This window comes from Oryctolagus cuniculus, chromosome 8, assembly GCF_051225735.1.
Source record: "Oryctolagus cuniculus isolate XC-2025 breed Fujian yellow rabbit chromosome 8, ASM5122573v1, whole genome shotgun sequence".
Classification (NCBI taxonomy): Eukaryota; Metazoa; Chordata; class Mammalia; order Lagomorpha; family Leporidae; genus Oryctolagus; species Oryctolagus cuniculus.
This window is the reverse complement of record NC_142874.1, coordinates 50707745-50734200: the sequence shown is the minus strand read 5'-3', so window position 1 is coordinate 50734200 and position 26456 is coordinate 50707745. Positions and strand designations below refer to the sequence as shown.

Here is a 26456-nt window from a genome sequence, read left to right as displayed (position 1 = left end):
GGCACTACAGGGGGCAGCTTTACCTGCTATGCCACAACGTCCACCCCAGCCTTATAATGTTTTTATATTTGAATAGAAAATGTACACATATTGACTTAAAGTTCATGGTTTATTGATACTTTCTATGTTTTGAGTCATAATTTTTAATAGACCTGTTCAGATATTTATTATATAGTCATTCCAGTGATTACTAAACAACTAAAGGATACCCTTTATAGGAGTTGTATGCATACTAAATATCTTACCAAGTGTGGTTTTTGGTCCCAACATAGAGTGTTAGTTACATGTTGAGAAACCTGTGCTCTTACCAAGGTAAATGGAACACGGATACTGAAATATCTTTAATCTTTCACATAGGTTCTAGCCTTGGAAACATGCAGATGTATTTCACATGGGATTCTTTTTTGTCATAAAGCCACGTATTTCTGAAGCAGAATACTTTTACTCAGCTGTGAGACATTTATTGAAACACTAAACGGAGAAGAAATTTGACTCAAGGAAGATACAGGCCAGTTTTTCTTAAAGAAATGAAAGGACCAACATTTTAATTACTTTTCCTGTTCTTAGTGAGAAAAACCAGGCCCTTAGGGGATTAGGCCCCAGAAGTACTGATTCCAAGGCTTGTGGGTTTCCAAGGTCTGTGGGTTTCCGCAGGCAGAGTTAAGACCAGAAGGGTTTGATGCCCAGCCCAGAGCTATTTGCAATCTGCCACATCCACCTCTGACTTCAGGGAGTTGCTGTGAATTCTAAACTTCACACCCTTGCACAATTTCGGGAGACTTTTAGCTGCCTTCAGAGCAGTAGCAATATCAGAAATTCATCCCAATCTGTTTTTTTTTTCAGTTATTTCAAAAACCCCACATACCATAAAATTGGCCACCTTGACCGTCTTTAAGTGTACAGTGGGGTCCGTTGCCGTGCCAGCCCGATCTCTGGCTTCTCCATCCTGCCTCCGCGGCCTCCGCAAGCAGCATCGGCAGGGGCTTTGTCGCCGCCACCTTTCAGGAAGGCGTCCGCCTCACCTGTGTTTGCTCCTTCACAGTAGTAGGAAGTTAATTATGTGGGATTTGCTCACCTGATCCACACAGATGATCCTACTTTAGTGCACATTTGGAAATCCCACACCCCTTTGTGCCCCTAGGAGAAATTCCTTCCTGAGCCCAGATTCAGTGCAGCGTTTAGCGTTGGGCAGATGAGGATGAGTCACTGTGGGTAAGTGTGTAATCCCACTTATGCCTTCCTTCCAGCTCCCCTTGAACTTCTTAAATTGAAGACACTGGATCCCGATTTCCTGCATAAGGTCTGATGATTTGAAGACTAATTTAGAGACTGGGAAGTGTTGAGATGTTTTTGGAACCCATGCTTTCTGCTCTGAAAATGAAGCTTGCATGGCCTAAGTTCTAAAATTCAGACTATGTGTGGAATGTCTGTGTGGATGAAGAAACAAGCTAATGCTTTTTTTTTTTTGGAGGCAGGGAGAAAGAGGAATGAAACTTTTTTAATGTAGTTTGATTTTGTGAGAGAAATACTGGGATTTTTGGAATACGTACAAGCCAGAGATGAACAGCGAGTTGCTGTGTGATTTTACTGTGTGTCCACAGAAGGAATAGTTGGTATCAGGCTAAAGAGATACTATGGAATAGGTGGATTAGCTGATTAAATGACAGTGCTGCTTTCAGATCCACTCCTCTCCACAGTGCATCAACACTATTTCCATTTCTTCGTTTGTAGAATAAGAAGTATTTCACCCAGAAATTTTCTTTAGTATTCTCATCAAGTATGGTGGAATGTTTCGGGTAGTTTGAATATGGTTCTTACAGAATGCAAATCATTAGTGCTGTGGTTATGTTTTTATGCCCATAGAGCAATATGGGAGTGGGAGTGACTTGAGCATCAACATGAAAATCTGTATCCATTTATAAATACAACACACATAGCGAAGCCATTCTCCCTAAATGCTTATTTTAAATTGGCAGTTGTTCAGCCAACCAGTCGGTAATCTCACTTAGCAAGTGTTTGGCACGCCTGTTTTAACCTGCACAGGTTCAGTTCACACAAAGAAGGGGAGGGTGGGGTCATGTGATGCAAGTGCCATGTTAGCCTTATTAACATATTTTGAATAACTGTGTTTGACTCTTTGCCAGCTAAAGCTAGCCTATTTGGAGGGCTGCCAAAGGAACAGTGGGAATTTCTCAGAGGAATGTAGAGATTTGAGCCTGTAAACTTTTTACTTTTTCCTTCTTGAGGGAAAGATTGTGGAAGGTACTAATTAGGGTACTTCCCTTACCCTCCCAACAGAATGATCTTTCATATTATTGTTACTATTTTTTTAAATTCTGTAGCAAATTTAATCTTTTCTTTACACTACACTTTAATGTATTTTAAAATTATACATCATAGGACATGTCTGCAGTATACCTATTGGTGACCTATCGTGGGTGAACTTGAGTTCCTACTCAGCCTATTTTTTGTTTTTGCAGACTTTGTGGGAGGCTAGCTGGGGAATCTCATCTGTGAGCTTATCCAGAGAACGCAGATGGTTGGAACAAGACAGACAGGCTAAACTAGGGTGCCTGTAGCATCAACTCCTACTTAGTGGGTGCTCAGATCATAAAGATACCAGCCTGTTCAACTCCCTGTGGTGTAAAAATGCTCTTTACAAGGTTCCAGTTCTGCAGCCTGAGTTCTGCATCTCTCCAGAAATACTCTTTTGACTTGTCATTGACACCTTTCTGGCCCAAACCACAACACTGGGCTCTAAAAGTAGACAAGGGTGGAGTCAGTTGAAACCAAGGGTTCTCAGATGGTTTAGTGCTACAGGGTTTCAAGAGACGATGAGGCAAGATACACTTAGTTCTCATTTTGGGGAATAGGTTCCGAGAGTATAAAAATTACCAGAGAGGTTTTTCAAACATCATTGACCTGTACCTTCATCCCTTACCTCCTGCCCGGATCCTTATCCCTCCTGGGTTACCACTGTGGTGAAGGGTTGGATATCAGTGTAGTGAGTTGGTATTTGAATCTAGAATCTGCAGGAGGTGTGGGTGCTTGCCACGGTGTGATAGTTTCCATGGTTGGGGCCAGTTCACAAGTGTGCCTTATGCTTGTTTACTCTTGGGAATGATAAGAGCCTCATGATACCAACTCCCACTCTCCCTCCAGAAGAGGGCACCCCCAACCCCTTAGGGCATTTTTCTCCTGTATTTCTTCAAAAATGACTCTTAAGTTTTGTTTTATATCATTTATATGGAATATCAGTAACAGGAAAGAACAAATTTAAATCAGTGCTGTTTTTTTAAAAAGTTAACAAAAATAGAACCTAGAAAAAACTCTGGAACATTAAATCAAGCCCTAAATTTTTGTCAAATATTTGAATGACCATACAATATTTTAATTATTTAATCTTAATACTTTTACATACTAATAGTTTATATGTCAATTATGTGTGATATGCTTTTAAATTTCTAGATTGAAGTTCCAGCATTTCAGCTGTCTTGTTGAGCATCTGTGATTTATTTGAACTTGGTTGATATCACCTGAGTCTAAAGAGATACTGTGGAATTATGATCACCACCTTCTCTGAACTGTAGAAACACAACTTTGATTTTTCATAACTTTTAAAAAATTTATGGCAGCCTGTTGAAAAGAAAAATTCATAGGCATTTGTAGTTTTCATAAAACAATGTAAGTTAAAGAATAACTATCACTTCAGTGTTTTCCTTTTTTATTATAAAATAAATGCTAAATATTTCACTTGGGAAGATTCTGTTTGTGTCAGTTTGTTGTGTTATAGGAATGCTTACAGAATGTTACCAGTTTTCCTATTTATTATGCCTGAAGGTGGTATTATATCTGAAGGTGGTAGACATAAACTGTTTGTCAAACAAGTACATGCATGAAACTAAATTTATTCTGGTCTTGAAACAATGCTAGTGAAACTTGGGTATTGGCATGAGCCTATATTAAAGCTGATAGTGTGTGTGTATGTGTGGGAAGAAGGTACTAATTATTGATAATCTCTTTAGACTGTGTTCATATTATCAGGCCCAAATATGAGTTACTCAATTAGGATAGCAGATTTTAAAAAATGAAATTCAAATACTGATCTTTGTGACTTGCCAGTTGGTATTTGCAGGGATATGGATAACTTGTTCCTGGTTTTGGTATTCTTCATATTTTAGTTTATAAAGCACAGGGAGGAGAAAAGTGAATGAAGAGGCTGCCTTCAGGTGTAGTAAGGTTGAACTCACTTAGCCATTGTCCAGACTTGTCAAGCTGTAGCTGGCTTCCTAGCTCCCTGGCTGATTTACATATTGTATAATCCAGACTGGCTGGTCCTGTTTGGTTGGTTTGTTGTAAGCTGCAGAGCTGAGTAAATGGGTGATAGCATTTTAAATGGTATTGGAAGTTAAACAGTCCTTGAGGAGTGACAATATCAGTGGGCCCCAGCTGTCAGGTGCCCCAGGGTCAGCCTCCTCTGGGGACACTTCCATTTTCTCTAACAGGAAGTAAACCTAAAACTGTAGTAACTATAGTAACACCTGGTCAGAGGCCTCCTTCATCCAGATGGCATCCAGCCTGCCATGTCTGATACTAAACGTTAACTATGCCCAGTAATGAGGTGTTTTTTTTTTTTTCATGGGCAAATTGAACAAACTGGTAGAACTGTTTTCATCTGCCAGCCAAGGACAGACAAGTCCTGTCTCCTGTTCGGTGTATGACAAGAGGAGGTTTCCGCCAGCGGTGTGAGGACAGCCTGCAATGTCTGCTTGGTGCTGTGCTGCCCCAGTTCCAGGTCATTTGGTTTCTGGAAGCGTCTGCTGCCTCTATCTGTTTGACTTTATAAAAGTTGGACCTTGTTACTGAGCCCTCTGTGGGGCCCAGAGTATGTGTTTCTCGTATTCATTTGATGTCAAGGCAGCAAGAGAATGGGATCTAATGCTAGATGTGGAAGTCTTTCCCGGAGCACCACTCCTCTCTATAGGTTTGAGATTTGCAGGGGTTCCTAGTGTCCTAGGGTGTTTGTTAAACCCAAAGTGATGGTGATGACTCTCCCTGCCATGTTAACACTGCTTAGAATCTCACTCACCTGCTCCTATCTCAAGGCTCCTCGGTGCAAGGAGACTGCAGAACCCTCAATGAGAAAACCTCAACTTAACTAGTAACCTATTTTTCCCCCCAATGAGTCACTCTTAGTTCAAAATGCCCTTAAAAAAGTTCTCATTTCTGTATATAAGGCAGGTTGTAGCCTGCTTGATTTTTTTAGTATCTTTAGCTTATAATGATTATTTAGAGAATAGAAAATGGCTTAAAAAACATGGCCTTGTGCAAATGATCTAGCTTCATTTGAATCCTGACTTAAATACAGGAGATTGCAGAGCCAGCATTGTGGCACAGTGGGTAGAGCCACCACCTGTGTTGCCAGCATCCCATATGGTTGTTCCACTTCCAATCCAGCTCTCTGCTAATGCGCCTGGGAAAGCAGTGGAAGATGGCCCCAGCCCTTGGGTCCCTGCACCCACATGGAGACCTGGAAGAACTCCCGGCTTCAGATCGGCACAGCTCCAGTCCTTGCAGCCTTTTGGGGAGTGAACCAGCAGGTGGAAGTGCTTTCTCCTCTCCCTCCCACTTTGTAACTGTCTTTCAAAAAAATACACAAATCTTAAAAAAAAAAAAAGATTCCTGTGTGTTATAGATTCCCACTCTGAAATACTGAGAGAGAGACATGACATACATACCACATGAATTAAAAGAATTGGAATTCAGGAACTGGGAAGTTTTTCAAACAGTTTACATTCTTCTGATTTTTTGTTTTTACATTTTTTTTTCCTGTTTTAAGGGTGTTTTATTGTTTGAGGTCAAAAATCCTTTTTTTCTATTCTAATTTTATTTTTGGACTAAAGGTTAAAAATATACATTCATGGAATTACCCTCGTTTTAGTGGTTAACTGTTTGACTTTATAATCAGAACACAGAGAGACTTGAGAGGACAAAATGGAAAAATGAAGTTAGGTTTTACGGTAAGGAATTCTACTTGGACATGGCAAAAATAGAAAAAAAAAAAGGAAAAAAGAATGAATAACTGGCAATACAAACTCTTTTTCCTGTAAGTTCCTTTTCCCTAAATGCTTGCCATCATGCTAAAATAAGTTTGTTTTTTTGAGTTCTCAGAATCCTGCTGCTTGCTGCTAATAAGAATTTTTTCATGTGCCAAAGTTTTGCTTTTCATGTGACTTCTGCAATTTGTGTCTTGCTGAAAAGATTGTTTTTAAAGTTCAGTGGTGAAAGTCACCGATAATAAGTGAAAAGGAAAATTTAATATAGACTTCTGTACAATTTTAGGTGTAGTAAGTTCAAGAAAGCAAATGTATTATCCTAGGTGACAGAAGTTAGATTACTCTGGAAGAAATAGCAATTCTAATTAAAGAGTGAATGCCTACGTCTAGTTGCAGAAATTACATTTTTAAAAATTCCTACCTGCTCTGTTCCCCCAAAGGTGTATTTTTAAGATTTCTATATCAGGCTACTGACTACACCGACTTAGTCTCTATGTGTTTGAGAATAGTTTGGTAGGAAGAAGGAAGTTCAGGTTTTTTGGAGGGCTCTCTCCGGCAGTAAGAAACCTTCAAACATGGAAAGTAACTGATTGCTTTTTAGGAGACTACTGCATCTCTCAGTCTGATAAGCACAAATTAATCATTTTAGATTATACTGCTGTTAAAACAGCATAGTGATGTATTCATTCTGTTATCCGTTTTATTATGTCATTTCAAAAATAGTTTTTGTTCCTTTTCTTGTTTTGTGTAGCAGAGAGACAGAGAATAACAAAGAGCAAAAGCTGAGAGCTGGGAATTCAATCCTTGTCCCCCACTTGGGCAGCAGGAGCCATCCCAGGGTCTGTGTAACCAGGAAGCTGAGGACAGGAGCTGGGGCCAGATGTTGAACCCAGGCACTGCAGTGTGGCACGTGGGTATCTTAACCACTAGACCACACTCCTACTCCCCTGTTTTTGTCCCCTTTAAATGCCAGTACCATCTTGCTCAGCAGTGCAACTTGCTCAGATGTTCCCATGACTTCCTGAGAAGCTCTTGCTGTACTTGTTTGTTCTGTAACTGGTACAGTGTCCTTTGACCAAAAGCAGTAAGACGATACCTGACTTGGAGTATCATTCAGGATTGTCAGTTGCAAGAAACAGAAGTCTGCCTAATTCAACCTGGAGGTTTTATTAAGGACATCAGGTAGCTCACAGCCTCTCTGGGAAGGCTAGGAAGTAGCTTGGAAGCTCATCAGCCAGGAACCACAGCGCCTAACTGGTCCAGGGAACACAGCTGCTGTCTCAGTGGCCATCGCCGTAGGCCCGTAGTCTCACTACCAATATCAGTGATGCTAGTGGCTGAGCAGCACCACCACCCATTCACTGGCCCCACCTGTGACCCAGGTTGCTAAAAATCCCTGCTGCTTGTAGCTGCTTGAGGTTCAAAATCTGGATGGATTTATTCGGGGGAGCCAGCATCCCTGATCACGTGCCTGCACTCTTGGAAAGTCAGCAGAGAAAGCAATGATCAGAAGGAATCAGGTAACCCCGGGATCTATGGCATGTTGGAGGTGGAGGTGAAAAAAGATTAGAAAAACGTGAACCGCAGTGACTTTCCCACAGTTCTTAGAAATGCCTGCTAATAAGTTATGAGGGAAAAAATATAACCATGTTTGTAATGTCCCAGCATTCTCGTAACAGCAGCATCCACAGATATAATTAAAACCGATACTTTTTATTAAATAGCTGTTTTAGGTGCTGGTTAGCTTTTTTTTTTTTTTTTCCAACCATATACCTTATCCACAAAACTACCTTGAAAAGTACACAGGATTACCTTCATTGCTACAGGTAAGGAAACTGATGTTTAGAATAACTTTCCCAAATGAAACAGCTGATTTACAGAAGCTATGAGATTCAAACAGTGTGACAGCTTCAGAAACCTCTGTACTTGCCAAGTGCCCGCTTTGCTCCTCCCTGTTAGTTGTGAGAGAGCACAGGTTACTCCCCTGATTGAAACCAGAGATTTTAGCAGGTGCTTCTGCATCATTTCTCTTAATCCATCATTTATCAGTTTGTTGTGAACTGCTAAGACCCTCCTCAGTCCAGAAGTGACTGGGGCCAAAGCCACAGGTTCAGAAGTCATAGGAACACAGGAGTCCCTGCGTGCTTTGAGCATCGATGAGGTGGTCTGGGAAGAGTCTGTAGAGTAAGAGAAGCAACTGGTCTTGAGGGTGGGTCAGGAAGAGAGGAGCCAGCAAGAGAGAGAGTGGTTTTTACGTGGTAGGAGGAGAATCAGAACAGGGACCTGGCAGCCAAAGAGCGTAGTTTTCAGGTGGAGGGTGTGGTCAGGAGCCTGGCACTTTGGGAATCCAAATAGGATAAGATGGGAAGCAGGCCAGTGGAGTAGACTGACCAAGCAGGAAGTCATGGTGGCCTTGTGTAATTCAAAAATCACATTCTGGGGTCCGAGCCTAGCAGAGCCAAGCCATGGTTCCACAGGCTGGGCTGCTGCCTGCCGCGCCCACACATATGAATGGAAGGGGAGAGGGAGTGGGAAAGGGGAGGGTTGTGGGTGGGAGGGAAGTTATGGGGGGGGGAGCCATTGTAATCCATAAGCTATACTTTGGAAATTTATATTCATTAAATAAAAGTTAAAAAAAAAAAAGAAAAAAATTATTAGTTTCTACTTAAAAACAATGGCTTGTTTCTTTTCATTTTTAAGATTTATTTATTTGAAAGGCAGAGAGACAGGGAAGTCTTCCATCTGCTGGTTCACTCCCCAAAGGGCAGCAACAGCCAGGCCTGTCTGGGCCAGGCTGAAGCGAGGAGCCAGGAACTGCATCCTGGCTTCCCATATGGGTGGCAGGGGCTCAAGCTCTTGGGCCAACTCGTGCACGCCTTCCCAGGCACATTAGCAGGAAGCTGGATTGAAAGCAGTTTAGCCAGGGCTTGAACTGGCACTCTAAATATCTACCCTGGATGGACCCTGAGCAGGACAGCTTTTTCCTGACTTAGGTGCAGCCTCATCTTGTGCATCCTGCTTGCAGCACAATTTCTCCTTTGTTCTGGGGTCATAGGGAGTTTCCTCACTGGAGTCCTTTCCCATCACCACTGCAGTCCCACTGTTCACTTGTCCGATCCCCCCAGCCCACATCAGTCACCTCTGCCCTGCTCGAACTGGCACTGCAGTCTGTAAAAAGGAGTAGAAGTAGGGGAGACAGAAATAGAAACTCTCCTTGCATCTACTTTTTGGTTGATTGTTTCTGTTCCTCATCTCCTCTCACCCCAGTGCTGACATGGACGCAGATGGAGGAAGAAGGAGAGGGGAATGATACCCAACATTTCTAGTATCCTTTTCTTTTTCTGCTCATTCTGTCCCTCCGTTCCCCTTTCCTTCCCTATTCCTTCCCACATTCTGCTTTCTAACTCTTCAATATTTGTTTTCCCCATTGGTCTATAAACTCCAGAGAGATTAAAAAAACAAACAAAAAAAGCTATGTCAGTGATGGTCTTTGCTGTGTTCCCAGAGCCTTGTATGGAACCTGACATACAGGAGACATTGAAAATATGCTAGCTTGGTGAAAGAGTGAGGAGTAGAAGGGGAATCAGGAAGTAACCCATCTTTTCTTTGTATGCCATTAGCAGCATTCCCTGGTCTGATTTCTCACCCACATATCCCCAATCTCTAATCTTGAAGGGATCTGCCTCCTGAGTAGCAGCAGAATGATGATGGTTCCCACAGTGCCAAGCTAACTACATTTTCCCATGCGGCATTTTTCTACGTGGTGGTTAGTGTCTGCTGGAACTGTATACTTAAGGAAGCTTTTGTGGGCTGGTCAAGGAAGTGAACCATAATGTGCAATGTTGTTGCTATGGGATAATGCATTCAGAGTTCAGTGAATCTACTTACATACAAACTTTGGGATTACAACCTTTCCATTAGTTGGGAACTGCCGTTACATGTTCTTCTACCCAGGCTTTTATTCATTGCTCATATAAAAATGAACAATAAGCTGTTTCTTTGGAGAAGGACTAGAGCCAGAAGTCTTTCCTTCTGAGATTATAAATCATTACATTAAAATGAATTTCATTCATCCAACAAACATTGGTAGTTTATTTCAAATGTGTTTATAGAGTCCCTGGCACATGGAGGGCTTTGTATGACTGGTTCACATGTGAATAAAGTAGGGACTCTATCCTGGTGAGGTCACAGTCAGTTTTCCACTTGGACTCGGATAGCCCAGAAGATCACTTCCAGCTCTGAAATTCAACAGTTCCTTGATTTCTGAATTGGTGTATTCATTTACCCCTTTTCCTTGTCCTATGTAGGTCTGTTGTCTAATTTATTTTTAGATGATAATCGAGAAAACATATTAACATTCATGAGTAACAATGAACAGTAGTAACCCCACCTTTATAGCATCCACATATTTCTAAAGTTGTCTTTTTTATTAAGGGTGAAGAATTCAGGAACAAGCTATTTTTAGTCTAGCTTTTTATCATAAAAAGAATGGAGCCACATGCATTATGAAATTGACATAAATATGAAGGGACTTCAAAAAATGCATGGAAAAATGGTACTGAAAGATAAGTTTGGGTGCAAAAATTGAAATCTATGCATAATTTTTCATAATGCACACCTTCCATGAATTTTTTTGGAGACTCCTCATAGAATGATACAGACATAACTTCAGAAGCCCAAGAACCCTATAAGGATAGTACTCATACTCATATTTGGCTATCAGGGTTGCATATAATTTTGTTTGCTCTTTCTAAATAGTTTTTGGTAGTTTCCAAACTGTTTATAGCAAGTGTGTGTTAGTCCCCTGGAGCGTCTGTCAGAAATGTACACAACATGCATGTGCACATAGACAGTATTTCTTCAGATAAATAAAAACATTTCAGTGTCATATTTTCCCCCCAAGATCACTTAGCCCATGTATCTTAATGTAATACTTGATGAACAAAACCTGGTTTCTGGGAGCTAGAATGTGGGAAGTCTGGATGTTTATATAAAAAAGTTCTGCAAGTATTTGTAAAATATACTTTGAACTCCCCGAAGTAAAACATAAGCCTTTTTTGAGCTTTCTGAATTGTGACTTAAGTTATGTGGAAATAGTCTCTTTCTTTGAAACTTGGAAAGCTTACCCAATCTTTAATTTTAAATCTGTTTTGAACCACAAACCTCTTTTTTTTTTTTTTTAAGATTTATTTATTTAAGAGGCAGAGTTACAGACAGAAAGAGAGAGAGGTCTTCTATCTGCTGGTTCACTCATCAAATGGCCTCAAATGGCTACGTAGCTGGGCTGATCTGAAGAGTTTCCATTCTGCCAAGTGGGTGCAGGGGCCCAAATACTTGGGCCATGTTCCACTGCTTCCCCAGGCTGTTAGCAGGGAGCTGGATTAGAAGTGGAGCAGCTGAGACTCGAACCAGTATCCATATGGGATGCTGGCGCTGCAGGCGGAGGCTTAACCCACTATGTGACAGCAAGGCTCCCCACAAACTTCTTTCTTGATGAATCTTTTGTTTTTTATTTAAGTCTGTGATTCAAGTAATAGATTGTTTCTGGCAGGTGAATTAATGACTGCTTCCTCCCAGAAACAGTTACTATTTCTAGAATTCCATTTAGTGAGCAGAGCGTACACATGATAATTCCTGAATCAGTACTGAAGCTCTACTTGAATTTGCAAATACGTTTTAGAGTGTTCTTTTTCTTCTCTACAGTAACCACTAATAACTTATATATTTTATTGCCTTATTAGTTTCTTTTATTGTTTTCAGATTTTTATTTGAGAGGCAAAGAGAGAAAGAGAGACAACTCCCATCCTGTTTCACTGCTCAGATTTTCCCAGTGGCCAGGGCTGTGTCAGGCCAGAGCTGGTAGCCAGGAGCTGGGAACTCAAGCCAGGTCTCACAGGGGTGGCAGGGATCTACCCTTCTAAACCAGCACATGCTGCCTGCAGGGATGCGCATCAGCAGGAAGCTGGACTTGGGAGCAGAGCCGGGACTCAAACCCAGGCTTTGATACTCAACGTGGGTGTCTGAACTAGCGTCTCAACCATTAGGCAGAATAAACACTTCTGCCTTGTTAGTTTCTTCTTTATCATTAGCCATTTCTTTTAATTTAAAAAAATCAATCTAGAATTTAGTCCCCATAATTATGGGAGATTGAAAACCCACATTTGAGTAATTTAGTTTTAGTGACAGAGCAATCCATAAATCCTTCAGTGATTCATGTCTGTGATTCCTTGCTCTTCTGTTTATCACAGAATGAAAACTCATATCCTTAGCCATGTTTCTGTTGACAAGGTGAGACCATTATCTGGAATTGGCAATAATCTTTCTTCATTGGATGTGTGTCGACTTGATCTAATCAATAATTGTTTCAACATTACAGAAGTTAAAAGTACCAGCATGTTCATAAGTGCATTGGAGGACTATTTTTAAGGCAGTTTCCTCTTAGGAAGAAAATCCCGTCATTGCAAAGTAGTTAATCAAATTTAAAATGAGGGAAATGTGTTTCCTGCCTACTGGTTCATTAGAGGTACATAGTAAATAATAGTTTAATTTGTGCCAAAGAAGGTAAACAGAAAGATGAGACTGTCTTACCAGCCACAGGTCTGGGAGGCATTGTCCTTCTGTGTGTCTCTTAAGTATTTAAGTACTTCAGAAAGCTCGTGGGAAAATGGAAGTGAAAGGTAGGTCTAGGGGCAAGCATTGAGCCCAGCAGTTAAGATGCCAGTTAAGACACTTGTGTCCCCCATCAGAGTACCTGGGTTCAAGATCCCACTCTGGCTTCTGACTCCAGCTTCCTGCTAATGCAGTCTTTGGGAGACAAACAGTGGTGATGCTCAGGTAATTGGGTTCCTGCCACCCAAGTTGGAGACCTGAGTTGAGTTCCTGGCTCCCAACTTCATCCTGGTCCAGCCCCAGCTGTCCTGGGTATTTAGGCAATGAGCCTGTGGATGAGAGCTGTCTCTCACTCTCCGTTTATGACTGTCTGCTCTCCAATAAATAAATAAGAATTTTTGAGAAGTAAGTTTATTCATAGTTTTTTCATACTATGCATGCATTTTCCATGAACTTTTTAAAGTCCTCTCATTTGTGCAGGTGGTGCATAATTGGAAAGCTATTTTATCATTTTATGTGCAGTTTTATTGTCATTTTTACTTTCATTTGCTTTTACTCCTTTTTTTTTTTTTTTATTTGACAGGTCGAGTTATAGACAGTGAGAGAGGGAGAGACAGAGAGAAAGGTCTTCCTTCTGTTGGTTCACTCCCCAAATGGCTGCCATGGCTGGCACTGTGCTGATCCAAAGCCAGGAGCCAGGTGCTTCTTCTTGGTCTCCCATGCAGGTGCAGGGGCCCAAGCACTTGGGCCATCCTCCACTGCTCTCCCAGGCTACAGCAGAGAACTGGACTGGAAGAGGAGCAACTGGGACTAGAACCCGGCGCCCATATGGGATGCTGGCGCCGCAGGTGGAAGATTAACCAAGTGAGCCACGGCGCCAGCCCCGGCTTTTACTCTTAAAATGGATATTAAGTTAGATTTTGGCTGTGATGAATCAGGTTTTGCTTATATTTGATGTTTTTTCTTTCTGAGATCATTGTATATAGCAAAACACAAAATCAGAAATTTATAATAAATATGAGAAGAGGAAACTTAACTTTCTAAGGCCTTTGAATCTTTCTCAGACAAAAGCAGAATTAGTTAAATACTAATATCAGACCCACTTCATATAATTGACAGATAAAGGAACTTGACAGTGCAAAACAAAAATTAGCATCAGAAAAATCTCGTTTTACTTTTTAAAAATTTTTTATGTATTTTCATTTTTTTTATTTGCAAAGCAGAGAGACAGAGAAAGACAAAGAGATCCTCCAACCATTGGTTCACTCTCCAAATGACCACAATGGCTTTATAAAGGACACTAATCCTTTATACTAACTATGGGTTGAGTATGCCTCATCTGGAATTCTTGAGACCAGAAGTGTTTCAAATTTTGGATTATTTTAGATTTTGCAATGAGATATCTTAGGGAGGGAACGCAAATCTGAACACAAAATTTATGTATGTTTCATATATACCTTTTACACACAGCCTGAATATCATTTTATGTATTTTTTACTGTACTTGTGTTGTGACTGCTGCAACCTGTCACATGAGATCAGGTGTGGAATTTTCTACTTGTGGTATCTTGTCAGCACTGAAGTTTCAGATTTTGAAGCATTTCAAATTTTGGATTTTTAAATTAGGGATGTTTAACCTAAACATTATTTTGTGTTTAAATATTAAGTTTCATATAACTGGTCTTCATCATTTATTTTTCAAGACCTGAAGTGAACTTGATTTGGATGGTTAAAATAACAGATTCATTTTTTTCTAAGGAAGTTCTAAGACTACGAATGTAGTTCTAAGACTACGTAGTTCTAAGACTATGAATTAAACGTTTCACCTTGCTGTTATATACATATGTAAAATTATTCTCTGTACATACTTAATATAAATTTCTAAATGAGTAATTTGTTCAGGACAATAACCTGTGTATACATGTACTGTTAAATGTAAGTATTACAGTGGATTCATGCCATTTTTTTAAATGCATAGCTTTATGAGATCAAATTCAGATATGAATGTTCACCCTTTTATAGTATGAATTATACAATCACACCTATTAACTAATTCTAGAACATTTTTACCACCCTCCATCCAAATTCCCATACTTGCCATCAGTTATTCCTCACACCTCTCCAACCCAGCCATCACCAGCCTTTGGCAATCACTAATCTACTTCTGTATCTATAGGTTTGCATATTCTAGACATTCCTTATTTTGGAATTATATATGATTATATGGCCCATTGTAACTGCTCTGATTTGGCATAGTTTCAAAAAATCTTTTTTAAAGATTTTTTATTTATTTACTTGACAGGCAGAGTTACAGAGAGAGGGAGAGCAAGAGAGAAAGGTTTTCTATCCGCTTGCTCACTCCCCAAATGGCCACAATGGCCAGAACTGAGGCTATCTGAAGCCAGGAGCCAGGAGCTTTTTCTGGGTCTCACACACGGATGTGGAGGCCTAAGTACTTGGGCCAGCTTCCACTGCATTCCCAGGCCTGTAGCAGAGAGCTGGATTGGAAAACGAGCATCCAGGACACAAAATGGTGCCCATATTGGATGCTGGCATTACAGGCGGAGGCTTAGCCTGCTATGCCATAGTGCAGTCCCCTCAAAATTTTTTACATCTTTGTTTTTATTTGAAAGGGGTGGGGAGGAGGCGGTATTGTGGTGTAACAGGTTAAGCTGCCACTTGCAACATCAGCATCCCATATGGGTGCTGTTTCGATTCCTCAGCTGCTCCACTTCCAATCCAGCTCCCTGTGAATGTGCCTGGGAAAGCAGTGGAAGATGGTCCAAGTACCTGGCCCCACACCCACATGGGAGTCTCAGATGAAGCTCCTGCTTCCTGGCTTCTGCCTGGCCCAGCCCCAGTTGTTGGTGCCATTTGGGAATGAATCACAGGACGGAAGACCTCTCCCTCTCTGCCTTTCTCTCTCTCTGTAACTCTGCCTTTCAACTAACTAAATCATGTTAAAAAAAAAAAAAAAAAAAAAAAAAAAGGAGCCCGGAACTCAATCCCAGTCTTCCATGTGGATAGCAGGAAGCCCCGTACTTGGGCTGTTATCTGCCACTTCCCAGGCTGCCCTTTAGTAGAAGCTGAAATTGGGAGCAGAGCAAGGACTGAAACCCAGGCACTCCTCTGGGGAATATGGGTATCCCAAGTGGAGCCCTAACCCCTGCTTGATTTGGCATGTTTTTAAGATTCATTCGTGTTATAGCATGTTTCACAACTTTGTTCCTTGTTATTGCTGAATAATAATGTATTTATGGTTTTATAACAACTTATGTATCCAAAGTGGGTTCAACTTATTTTTGAACTGAAATTTCATGATCCTCAATTTTCCCAGGCTCCTTTCTCTTACCTCTCTCTATCCATATCCCATGCTTTTCATGGCTGAGTCTTCATTGTACTATCTCTTCCTTTGTTGACTATCTAAAATACTGCTACTTTTCCTAATATTTTCCCCTTGATCTGTTGAGTAATAAGTTATTTCTTTTCCTTCAAATTATCAGGTTTTCTTCAAATTATCAAATTTGTCCATGCCACAGTTTGAGCTTGTGTGTTTGATTATTTGTATTCTTATCTCTCAATTCAGATTCTGATCCATGAGATAGAGATATTTCTGTTGCTGTAAAAAGTAGACTTGCTAATAGGCAGCTGTCAATAAATAGTTTTTTTGAAGTTAGTGAATGAAACTATAATTATTATTCCTTTATTCGAAAGGCAGAGAGACAGAGACAGCAACTTCTATCTGTGGGTTCACTCTTTAAGTTGCCCCCTTAACAGCTAGGGGTGGACCAGGCCAAAGGAACTCAGTCTCCCATGTGAAGGCAGGGACTCAAGTACTCAAGCCATCATCTGCTGTGCTCATTAACAGGATGCTGTATCGGAAGTGGTGCATCAGGGACTTGAACCTAGTCACTCAGATGTGGGCATCCCAAGCAGCTGCTTCAAACCCAACCCATCCTGGGAAACAAAATCAGTATATAAGAGTTATCTGCACCCCCATATTTATTGCAGCTCAATTCACATTAGCTAAGAAATAGAATCAACCTATATGCCCATCAGCTGAAGACTGCATAAAGAAATTATGGGATATGTACACTATGGAAAACTACATAGCAGTAAAAAAGAAAAAAATGAAATCTGATCATTTGCAACAAAATGAATCTGGAAAATTTAGTGAAATAAGCCAGTCCCAAATGGACAAATATCATATGTTCTCCCTGATTTGTGATAACTAATAGAACACCTAAAAGAAAATCTGTAGAAGTGAACTTGACACTTTGAGAAGCAATGACTTGAATAACCCTTGTCTTGACTGTCAAGGAACAGTTTTTTTTCCTTCATACTACTTGTTGAACACTTCACTTAACAGAGTTAATCATATATGTATAAAGTCAATTGAAAGTAGATCTTAGTGAAAAATAAGAGTGGGAATAAGAGAGGGAGGAGGAAGTTTGTAACTATAAAGCTGTATAGTTCTGCATACATTTCTATGGACTTCTAAGTATACAGTTTAAAAACTTTCCATGAGACTCCAAATCTCATTAAGCTGGGTGGTAAAAATGTCATCTTTAAATGTTAAGGTGATCATATTAAGTCTTAAAGTGAACATATAAATGGGATCAAGTGTTGAGTAATAATGGCTAGAATTAAAAAGGAGACAATCTTTGAACATGAGAAGCAGTCCACACAGCAGACTCATAGAATGACAATTGCTCCAAGTAGCACTCTGACCTCAGAATCAGCCTTTAAGACATCCTGGTCTGGCTGAAAAGCCCATAAGAGCATTTCAGGCATGGAAAGTCAAGACACTGTGGCAAAAAATGTTCTATATTAAGGAGCTCTATAAGTGAGACCCCAGCGGAAAGAAGTGGTCATCAAAGAAGGATGTACTTTTCTCTGAAGGGAGGAGAGAACTTCTACTTTGCTTATGGCCTTATCTAAATACTGATGGAGTTTGTGGATTCAAAAGGCTTCCATAGCCTAGGCAGCAAATGTCAAGAGCCTCAGGTGGTCACTGACGTCAACCTAAGAGTGTTAATTGTTAATTAACAACAGAAGTCACTGTGCACTAACTCCTCATGTAAGACCTCTGTCCTCAATGAGTTGTATTATGAGAGTTAACTGTAAAACTTATTCTCAAACAGCTTTTTTTTTTTTTTGGTGTGTATGTGTGCAAATTGTTGAAATCTTTACTTAGTATAAAATTGGTCTTCTGTTTATAAAATTAATTGAAAATGAATCTTAATGCAGAATGGGACTGGGAATGGGAGAGGGAGGAGGAAGAGTGGGAGTGTAGGTGAGAGGGTGGGTATGTTGCGAAGAATCACTATATTCCTAAAGTTGTACTTATGGTATTTGTATTCCTTAAATAAAAGGTTTCTTGGTGAGGGGGGAAACCTGGTCCAAACCTTTTTTAATATTTTTATTTATTTATTTATATTTATTTTAAAGTCATAACTAGCTAGCGAGGAGGTGGGGGAAGAGGGAGAGACAGGGGTCTTCCACCTGCTGGTTCACCCCCACTAATGCCCACAATAGCCAGGGCTGGGCTAGGCTGGTGAATGAAATTACTAGAATCACTTGGGTATCACAAGATGAAAGCTGTAACATAGGATAATTGGTAGTTATTATTCATAGTTGAGATGCCACAAATCTGTGTCTCAGGAATTAAGAATAATAACTTCATTTCTGGGAAAACCTTTCTTTCCATTGCTAGTGCAATGATCTGGTGTCTGGCACATAGTTGGAATTCAGTAAATGTTTGTTGAATTAGACCCAGTATCTGCTGGCAGGACTGGGGAAATTTTCAATGTCTTTGGAAAGGAAATTCTGTATTTATAAATATACTTAGAAGCCCCAAGTTTAAAAGGGATAGAGCTTGAGCATTTGTTGGCCAAATGAGGAAACTGTATGGAGAGTACTGTTTGTGGAGAGCCCCAGGGCAGCTGCTTTTTGCTTTTATGGTGGGGGTGTCCTACTTAGGTGGGACCACTCAGTTGTGGCTGGGGAATATTTAATTTGTTTTTTCCCTTCCAGGAGAGAATATTCTAGTTACCATTGAAGCCTTAATGAAACAGAGTACAGAACGTTCTTCTCTAAGTGTAAGAGCTGAAGGAGCCCTTGCATCTTTTTCTTTTTCTTTTTTTTAAGACTTTATTTATTTATTTGAAAGGCAGAGTTACAGAGAGACAGAGGCAGAGAGAGAGGGTCTTCATCCGCTGGTTTACTCCCCAGATGGCCGCAACTACGGGAGTTGTACTGATCCCAAGCCAGGAGCCAGGAGCTTCTTCCAAGTCTCCCACACAGCTGCAGGGGTCCAAGGACTTGGGCCATCTTCCATGGCTTTCCTCAGGCCATAGCAGAGAGCTGGATTAGAAGTGGAGCAGCCAGGACTCGAACCAGGGCCCATATAGGATGCCGGCACTGCGGGCAATGGCTTTACCCACTACGCCACAGCGCCTGCCCCTCTTGCATCTTTTTCAAAGCCAAATGTGAACCAACTTTAACTCAGAGGTAGACTTGCAAGTTGGAGCAAGGGTTTTTATAAGCTCTGGTCCGCGGAGTAACCCTGGATGCAGGTTGGAAGGGACTTTGGTTCTGGACTGCCGTTTTTAGCTGCGTCCACAGGTCTTTGAAAGCAGAGGAAGATGTTTTGACAGATCCTGTTTTTGAGAAAAAGAGTAAACAAGGGTTCCTTTCAGAGAGGCCAGTGCTGCCTAGTGCTGCTCACTTGATGTGTCCCAAGAGCAGAGAGAGGGAGCCTGTAGCAGAGCCGCAGTGTTGTGGTGGAAGAGGCAGGCACCAGAGTGTCAGTGTTCTCGGTTCCTGTTTTCCTCCTAACAGTCATCAGGTTTCTTGGACTGTGTGTTTCTGAAGTAGACAGCGCTATTTGTTATTGTCTAAGACCCAGATATTTAAGCAGTTTCAAAACTTGTTGCAGTTATAAAGGTGTTGGAATTATAATTATAAAAGTGTCGTAGCTATCATTTATCATTTTCATTGCCATCCCTCTTAAGTTCCTAAATATATGCTTAATTGCTCTAAATATGTAGTTTTCAAGAGTTTCTCCCTGTGTATATAATAATGACTTCTGAAGTTATTTTACTTTCCTTTGTTGAAATTCACCTTAAAAAAAAAAAATTTGAAAACCAGAGAGAGACAGACACCTGGACAGAAAGCTGGACTCAGAAGCAGAGCCAGATTCAAACCCCAGCACTATGGTACGGGATGCAGAGATCCCAAGTGGAGTCTTCATTGCTTACCAAATGCCTGCCCCCTAAGTTCTGATTTTATGTACCCTTTTCTCACCTAATCTCTGTTTGCTTGGTGCTTGCTTATAAAGATACCAACCCTTACCAGATCTTTTACTTTTACACCTCTCTGATTGTCATAAAAAAGATATTTTTATTATATAATAATTGCCCACTTGACATACTGTTTTATAAGATAAAAATCAATGCATGTTGCAAATCTGTTGTTGGGGGGGGCCTGCGTTTTGGTGCAGCAGGTTTAAACCGCTGCTTGCAACTCAAGCATTTTGTATTGGAGTGTCGGTTCCATTCCTAACTGTTCCACTTCCAGCTCCCTGCTAACGTCCCAGGGAGAGCAACGGAAGATGGTCTAAGTTCTTGGGCCCCTGCCACCCTTGTGGGAAACTGGAATGAAGCTCCTGGCTTCAGCCTGGCCCAGTCTTGGCTGTTGTGGCCATTTGGGAAGTAAACCAGCTGGTGGAAGATCTCTCTCTCTCTCCTTCACCTTCTTCTTCCCTCCCTCTCTGTTAGGCTGCCTTTCAAATAAATCTTTAAAAAAATACTTTGTTGCGGTAGTAATTCCTGCAGAAAATCAGTCAGTTGTAGAAATGAAAGTTGAAAAAGAACAGTTTGGTGGTATTCTTCCTCTTTCACAAACTCATATCTGAAGAAGGAACACAATACATACATGATTTCCTGATAACTGCCTTGGGTCTTCTAGATCTGATGTTGTTGTGTGATAACCTGACATTGCTTCCTGTTCCCGAAGGAATGGATTGGACATGAAGCCAGCAAGTTTGCTCCACCCAGAGACTGCTGTTGCAGAACTCATGGGAAGGCAAGCCTGAGACACAAGACTTACACCTTGTGACTGCTCATGCTGTGTGTCTCCCCACGGTCATGACTGCTTGGAAAACTCTTTTCAAGAAGGCTGAGTGCTATAGCAATGCTAAAGCTAATGAGTAAGAGTTATAGAATTGGCTGAATGTAAAGGAGCCCCAGCCAACCATCGAGTTGTTTAATACAATTCTCAGACCTAAGTGCAGTCCTTTCTTCTCCTAAAAGAGTTCACATGGAAACTAGGTGGGCACCAGGAAGGTGGTGCATTCATCAGAGATCTGAATATTGGAAATTGGAAGAATATTTTATAAAAAGACTACAAGAATGTATTGCCAAGGGACAAGGCTGTCCATTGAGAACACACAGGGATGCAGCCAGGTATCAGCCTCTGACTTCGGGCTCCTCTCCTTATCTCTTGCCCTTGGTCCCAATTGGCCAAACCCAGCTGAAAGCTGGAGAACAAGGGTTGCTGGAGTCACTAACAGCTGAGCCTCCACAGGTTAGAGCCAGGTAGAAGCAGGTGGAGAGGTAGTTGGAAATGATCCAGCTCAGCTGTTACACTGAATGGGACATCCCTTTCATCCCCATACTACTACAGAGCTCATTTCTGATTCAGAAATTCCTGAGCTTACCCAGGTCATGTATCCTTAACATGAAGCTTCATTCAACATCCAGGTTAATATATTCAGTTGTGCAGAGCAGTGTCTTACTTCAAGGAGCATCTTACTCTGTTGTTGAGCAGGTCTCAATTATTGAGAAGGTTTTCCTTGCATTGAAATCTGCCTTTCTGGGAGCAAACTTTTGGCTTAGCAGTTAAGATGCCTGCACCCCACATTTGATTGCTTGGATTTGATTTCCAGATCTGGTCTCCTGACTCTAGCTTCCTGCCAGTGTAGACCCTGGGAGGCAGCAGGTGATGGCCCAAGTGATTGGATTCCTGCTACCCACTCAGATGAGAGATACGGGTTGAGTTCCTGGTTCCATGCTTCCATCCTAGCCTAATCCTGGCCATTGTAGGCATTTATGGAGTGAACCAGTTAGTGGGAGTGTTGTCTGTCTCTGTTTTTCTGCCTTTCAAAGAAAGAAAAGAAATCTGCCTTGGAGGCTGGAACTGTGGCGTAACAGGTAAAGCTACCGCCTTCAGTGCTGGCATAACCCATGTGGGCCCTGGTTCGAGTCCTGGCTGCTCCACTTCTAATCCAGCTCTCTGCTATGGCCTGGGAAAGCAGCAGAAGATGGCCCAAGTCTTTGAGCCCCTGTACACCCATGGGAGACCTGGAAGAAGCTCCCTGTCTCCTGGCTTCGGATTGGCGCATCTCCAGCTGTTGCAGCCAATTTGGGGAGTGAACCAACGGATGGAAGATCTCTCTCTCTCTCTCTCTGCCTCTCCTTCTCTCTCTGTGTAACTCTGACTTTCAAGTAAATAAATAAATCTTAAAAAAAAAAAAAGATCTGCCTTGCTAAAATTTCTCAGTGTTAGTCTCTTTTGAAGTTGTACAAAAAAATGTTCTGTTGCTCTTTGTCTTTTGTCATCATTATAGCTTTTTGTTTGTTTAATAGGCATTCATTTATACAACATATATTTGTTGGATGTCTCTTGTAGGCCAGGGGCCTTCTCGAAGCTTGCATGCTAGTGTGGAGACAGACATTGAGCAAGCATGTACTTGATATGAAAACTGTTGGTGATGACTGCCGAGGCTGACAGCTTGTCATGTCACAAGGGAAAACTAGTTAAAGTTGGGTTTGAATTGGTTATAAGTCAGCTGGTTACATAGTTGCTGAAAAGCCTAATTCCATTTTAGGCTGTTTGAATAGCATGCCTAACTTGAGAGAAATCATGTTTGCTTTCTCATTAACAGGCTGAACCTGAAGAATTATATTTTGAGAGACATTGACAAATTGGAACTTGTTCCAGGGTATCCCCATTATAACCTCTTAAATAGTTGAGGCTAGCCATCATATTCCCACCGACTATTCTGTAGGCTAAACCTTCCCAGTTTTGTCAACAGTTTCTCATAAGGTATAATTTTTATACTCAGCTGTATTAGTCTTTTTCCAGATAATTCATTTCCTCTTAAACTGCTGTTTCCTGAATTTAACTCATTTCTCCAGATGGGGATTAAACTGGGGTAATGTCTATCAGACCATTTCTTCCATTGTTCTGGTTATTTGATTTTTATAACACAGCCAAAGATTGAATTTCTTTTAACACACATACACACACACACACACATACGGCAGAGTTGTGTTACTTATGACAGTCAGGTCTCCAGCATTTCTGTTCAATTTATTTATTTAATAAATAAATAGTGCCCAACATTTCCCTGTATTAAAATTTCATCGCATTGCACTCTTGGAGTATTCTACATTAAGATCCTTTTGAATGCTATTTTTCACCTGTGTCATTTGAAAAATTAAGAAGGATATCCTCAAAATTCATCCATGTGCTTAATCTAATTGTTTAATAAAAAGAAAATGATATCAGATCATTATCTTCAATGCTTATTTTTTATTTTCATCTTCTTGAAAGGTAGAGCAAGAGAGAGAGAAAGATCTTCCATCTGCTGGTTTACTCCCTAAATTCCCACCATAGCCAGGGTGAGGCCAGGTCAAAGCCAGGAGCCCAGAACACCTTCCTAGTCTCCCTTATGGGTGGCAGGAGCCCAGGCACCTGAACTGTTATCCACTGCCTTCCCAAGTACATTAGCAGGGAGTTAGGTCAGAAGGAGGGTGCCAGTCTCAAACCAGCACTCTGACACGGGGTGCAGGTGTCATAAGCTGCTGCTTAACCCATTGCACCACAATACCCACTGCTGGAACGCTCTTGCGGATTACAGGAGCTCAGTACTTAGGCCTCGTTGAGGATGGCCTATCAAAAAACTGACCACCTTTCGTTGTGTCACCCATTTCACATTTCTTCATGTTATCCAAACATTTTCAAGAAATAAAGATACATTCTGCTCATGACCGGTCCTATTTTATACCCGGCTTAAGAAAATGTACTCATGGGGCAGGTGCTGTGCCCCAGCACATTAAACCGCTGCATGGAATGGCTGCATGCCATACTGAAGCACCAGTTCAAGTCCTGGCTGCTGTGCTTCTCATCCAGTTTCTTGCTGATGTGCTTGAGAAGGCAGTGGATGATGGCTCCAGTGCTTGGGCCCCTGCCACCCACATAGGAGACCTGGGTGAAGCTCCTGGCTTCAGCCTGGCCCAGCCCGGTTGTTGTGACCATTTGGGGAGTGAACCAGCAGATGGAAAATTTGTCTCTTTCTGTCATTCCTTCTCTCTCTCTGTAACTATGCCTTTCAAATAAATAAGTAGATCCGTTTAAAAAAGGTAATAGGGCAATTTGACATGATGTTTGAAATACAGTAGCAATTGCCATCCCCTACCCACCCCAAATCTTTACATCTGTCTACATACAAACCCAAGGTAGAAGTTTTATTTGAGTTGATGTCAAGGTTGCCTGTCGATGGTTTATCCTTTTCATCTTTTCTGGAACCTCTGCCTTCCTGTATGGAGAGCGTGCTGGTAATGGCTCCCTGGTTCCTTTGGCTGAGGTGAGTTTTTGTCCCTTTTCAGGATGGGCTGCCCTTTCTTGTTGCAAGTCTCTTTCTTGATCAAATCTACAACATTGAGGTAAAGTAAAAGTTGAATACTTCTGCCTCTTACTCGTGTGGAAGTTACATCAATTTCTCCTGGATTTTTACCTTGTTTCTGATAAAGCTTAAAGAAAGCAGGAAATGGGGCCAGTGGTGCAGTATAGTGGGTAGAGCCTCTGCCTGCAGTACCAGCATCCCATATGGGTGCCGGTTTGACACCTGACTGCTCCACTTCCAGTCCAGCTATGGCCTGGGAAAGCAGTGGAAGATGGCCCAAATGCTTGGGCCCCTGCACTCATGTGGGAGACCCAGAAGAAGCTCCTGGCTCCTGGCTTTGAATTGGCTCAACTCTGTCTGTGTGGCCATTTGTGGAGTGAACTAGCAGATGGAAGATCTCTCTCTCTCTCTCTCTGCCTCTGCCTATGCCTCTCTGTTACTCTGCCTTTCAAATAAATAAATAAATCTTAAAAAAAAAAAAAAAAGCAGGAGAATGGACCTGCTGTCACACTTGTCTCTGCTGCTGCTTGCTGTGTCTGAGCTGTGTCTAGTCTTCCCAACTTTCTTGCGGAGAGCAAACTTTCTTTTTGCCTTCAGTCCTATTTATGTACTCAAAGCACTTGAGCACATTTTTTATTTGGTTTTGAATTAGCATACTCTGTTTAAGACTACAGCATTTGCTTTTAGGCCCCTCCTTGTGTATGGATTAGTATCAAGACAGAATATTGACTTCATTCTTCCTGGGAGTATTTTGTTTCCCAAGAAACAAAAATATTGTGTAAGATTTTCTAGATTAAATATGTAACACCCTGGCTCCACTCAAATGCCCGTACACTTGGCTGGCAGTGTTACTTTTAAGCAGAGAGTGCTGACTCTGTCTCTTGCCCAGTGCAGAAATGTCCATAGGCCAGAATGCGGTTGAACATGCCAAACCTGTAGAGTCAAGTGACTTTTCATTGAGGGTTTGTATTGGCAGCAAGTATGAGAAATGTGCCTGTGCGGATTGGAAGAGCAGTATATTGAACATTGAAAGAAAAGAAGCCATTGAGCAGTTTTTCTTACTTTTCATGTGCTACAACAGAAATGCTGAGTCCCATCTGGTACACACTCTTGTAGGAATCTTATGCTGTAAATTCATAAACAAAGTATGTTTGAGTCTTCTAGATTTGGCATTTGCTTGTATGGTCTTTGTGGATTTTATAATATATGTCAGTTTCTAGCCAAGACACTCTGGGGGAAAAAAAAACCTAAATGAAAGATCTCCACGAGTGAGATCCCAGTGGAAAGAATGGGTCATCAAAGAAGGAGGTACCTTTCTCTGAAGGGAGGAGAGAACTTCCACTTTGACCATGGCCTTGTCTAAAAATGATCAGAGTCAGTGAACTCAGGGGGCTTCCATAGCCTTGGCAACTCATGACAAGAGCCTAGGGTGATTACTGATGCCATAAGCAAGAGTGTCAATTTGTTAAGTCAACAACAGGAGTCACTGTGCACTTACTCCTCATGTAGGATCTCTGTCCTTAGTGTGCTGTACATTGAGATCTAATGCTATAACTAGTACTTAAACAGTATTTTTCACTTTATGTTTCTGTGTGGCAGCAAACTGTTGAAATCTTTACTTAATGTATGCTAAACTGATCTTCTGTATATAAAGAGAAATGAAAATGAATCTTGATGTGAATGGAAGGGGAGAGGGAGTGGATAAGGGGAGGGTTGCGGGTGGGAGGGACGTTATGGGGGGGAAGCTATTGTAATCAATATTCTATACTTTGGAAATTTATATTCATTAAATAAAAGTTAAAAAAATAAAAAAAAACAGATCAAGAGAAAAAAAAACAATTACAATTAGTCCATCATTAGAAATACTTGTAAGTTCTCAGGCAGATGATGGATGAAAGATTTCAGATATTTGATTCATTTGCCCTCTGGAAAGCAGTGTTGCTCCTGTCAGCAGTTTATGAAAGAATTTTTGGGTGTCATCCTTTTTTCTGTTTATTTTTACCAATTTTATCAGCTTATAAAGAATTTTTAAAACTAAAAATATATGTCAGTTTTCTTACTATAATTGATTTTTTTAAAATATTTATTTGTTTATTTGAA

General features: G+C 41.1%; 1 protein-coding gene and 1 long non-coding RNA gene across 15 annotated transcripts in view; one reads left to right on the top strand and one right to left on the bottom strand.

Annotated features, from left to right (window-relative positions):
• The window catches only part of GAB1 (GRB2 associated binding protein 1), a 131864-nt gene that overhangs the window by 19127 nt on the left and 86281 nt on the right, over positions 1–26456 (top strand). The window contains exon 1 of one of the 6 annotated variants that reach the window (XM_089302442.1): positions 1071–1212. The exons of the other annotated variants lie outside the window; for them this stretch is intronic. The gene's annotated coding sequence lies outside the window, so the exon portion shown is untranslated. Of the gene's footprint in view, positions 1–1070; positions 1213–26456 lie in introns of those variants that run through there. 6 annotated transcript variants of the gene reach the window in all.
• Positions 1–26456, bottom strand: part of LOC149125011 (uncharacterized) — a 56722-nt gene that overhangs the window by 7215 nt on the left and 23051 nt on the right. For all 9 annotated transcript variants that reach the window (XR_016211913.1, XR_016211912.1, XR_016211909.1 and 6 more), the window contains one exon: positions 1–26456. This exon is cut by the window's left edge and continues 7215 nt beyond it; it is cut by the window's right edge and continues 16382 nt beyond it. This is a non-coding gene — a long non-coding RNA (uncharacterized LOC149125011).